The 1809-nt window shown below is 35.6% G+C and overlaps 1 protein-coding gene across 4 annotated transcripts in view; it reads right to left on the bottom strand.

Moving 5' to 3' along the window:
* The window catches only part of necab2 (N-terminal EF-hand calcium binding protein 2), a 115070-nt gene that overhangs the window by 30740 nt on the left and 82521 nt on the right, over window positions 1–1809 (bottom strand). The window lies entirely within an intron of this gene.

Raw genomic sequence — 1809 nt, 5'->3', positions numbered from 1 at the left:
CACACACACACACACACACACACACACACACACACACACACACACACACACACACACACAAATGGTTTAATAAAACACTTTAAATGCAGGAAGCTGCAGCTGAAAATACGATTCAAACATCTGCAGAAATAGGAGCTGTTTTTTTTTTTTGCTCCAATGTTTCTTTTTTAATTTTCCTTGTTTCATCTTGAATGTTTCAGATGAAGTTTTAAAGATAAAAACCCAAACATCACATCTTTACTGAGAGGAATGGTTCAAAGACTGAGCAGGTGAAGCAGCTCTGTTTGCTTCATTTAATTGGATCATTTTTCTTTAAGCCGACCTGATGAAGTCAAACTGTTGTTGCCTTCAGCTCCTGCTGCAGCTGTCAATCATTCTCTTTATTTCCTCACAATCAGCCGAACAGCAGCTCGTTGTTCTGCTCAGTGTTGATGGGTTCAGTTCAAAACAGATAGTTACAGATGAAAACCTTTCAGATCTGAAAAGAAAACATCTTCAGCTGAACTTCTGCAGGATTTTCAGAACAAAGGATTGAAACTGCTGCGTTAAACATCGTTAAAAACCTGAGAAAAACAACGAGGAGCTCTGAAGTTTCTTCTCTTTTCATTTCCCTTCAAAAATTTAACTTAAATGTCTAAAATAATGAAGGTTTGGTTTAAAACCTGGTGCAAATTTATTCTCCAACGTCTGAGCAATCATGATTAACTTTCAAGTTTTTATCACCTGCAGCTGAAAGACAAACGTTAGCTTCTCCTGTCTGTTAGCAAAATATCTCAAACTACTGGACAGATTTGAACAAGGCTTTCCCAAAATTACTTGTAAAATTAGCCAAAATTTTGATACTTTTAGCTACTATTCAGTTAAGTTATGGTAATGCTCCTTTTAGCGACAATTTAGCTACTTTTCGCTACTATTTAACTAGATTCAGCTATGGTTTTGCTCCTTTTAGCGACAATTTAGCTACTTTTAGAAACAATTTAGCTACTTTTAGCTACTAACTAGATTCAGCTACAGTTATGCATGTTTTAGCGACAATTTAGCTATTTTAGAAACAATTGAGCTACTTTTAGAAATAATTTAGATACTTATGTCAATTATTTATCTAAGTTCAGCTACGGTTATGCTTTTAGCAACAATGTAGCTACTTTTAGAAACATTTGCCACTTTTAGTTACTATTTAACTACATTCAGCTATGGTTATGCTTCTTTTGGCAACAATTTAGCTACTTTTAACTACTATTTAACTACACTCAGCTATGGTTTTGCAACTTTTAGCTACTATTTTACCAGATTCAGCTATGGTTTTGCTCCTTTTAGTGACAATTTAGTTACTTTTAGCTACTATTTAACTACATTCAGCTATGGTTTTGCAACTTTTAGCTACTATTTTACCAGATTCAGCTATGGTTTTGCAACATTTGGCTATGGTTTTACTAGTTTTAGCTACAATTTCATTACTTTAGCTAATTTCAGGTTTTAGCTGCAAATTAGCCAATTTTAGCTCATTGAAACATTTGCTTCTATTGGCTTTTAGCTTCTGTTCTGTTGATTTTCAGGTAATAATTCACCATTTCAGCTCTCAGATTGCATTGTTAGCTGTAAACTGAACTCTATTTTGACATTTCCTAAACACTGAAGCCTCCTCCTCCTCCTTCTCTGGTCTCTTTTCATCCTGATGACCGTTGCTCTGTAAATTGGAGCGCAGGCGGCCTGCTCTTCATTAAAAGCTTTAACAGCCAGTCAATTAGGAACTTCCTCCCTACACACACACACACACACACACACACACACACACACACACACACACAC

This window comes from Austrofundulus limnaeus, unplaced genomic scaffold (assembly GCF_001266775.1).
Source record: "Austrofundulus limnaeus strain Quisiro unplaced genomic scaffold, Austrofundulus_limnaeus-1.0 Scaffold89, whole genome shotgun sequence".
NCBI classification, from domain to species: Eukaryota; Metazoa; Chordata; class Actinopteri; order Cyprinodontiformes; family Rivulidae; genus Austrofundulus; species Austrofundulus limnaeus.
Note: the sequence above shows the minus strand (reverse complement) of the source record. Positions and strands in the feature narration are given on the sequence as shown.